Source organism: Alexandromys fortis, unplaced genomic scaffold, assembly GCF_014885135.2.
Source record: "Alexandromys fortis isolate MF-2015 unplaced genomic scaffold, M_Fortis_MF-2015_v1.1 scaffold_223, whole genome shotgun sequence".
Taxonomy (NCBI): domain Eukaryota; kingdom Metazoa; phylum Chordata; class Mammalia; order Rodentia; family Cricetidae; genus Alexandromys; species Alexandromys fortis.
In genome coordinates this window covers 493,633-494,145 of record NW_026068095.1, presented here as the reverse complement: position 1 = coordinate 494,145, position 513 = coordinate 493,633, and positions in this window count along the sequence as shown.

The following is a 513-nucleotide window of genomic DNA, read 5'->3' as shown; positions in this document are numbered from 1 at the left end:
TCTCTCTCTCTCTCTCTCTCTCTCTCTCTCTCTCTCTTTCTCTTCTTCTTCTTCTTCTTCTTCTTCTTCTTCTTCTTCTTCTTCTTCTTCTTCTTCTTCTTCTTCTCCTTTTCCTCCTCCTCCTCCTCCTCCTCCTTCTCCTCCTCCTCCTTTTTTTTAATGAAGAGGAACCTGAGAATGTGATGATGTGATGTCATCAATGGTGACATGCCATTTTCTGACATGGTGCAGCAAGACTGCAGTTCTTTTGAGTGTTCCATGCAAGCAGGAGTTTCCTGGCCTAGCAGCACACATTGTCCGGCTCTCCATGGTACTTAACAAATAGGACAGAGATTCAAAGTCAAAGTGAACAGAGAAGACCATGTGCAGAGATGAGGTCTCTGAATCATCTGGGAGCCAGACACAGACCTGTTTTAAAATGGACAGGTTCTCAAAGGCGTCGGCTCTGGGATCAGCCACCTCTGGCATCCTGTGACAATGAGGGCTCTGAGGAGGGTCCAGGGCAGTGCATGT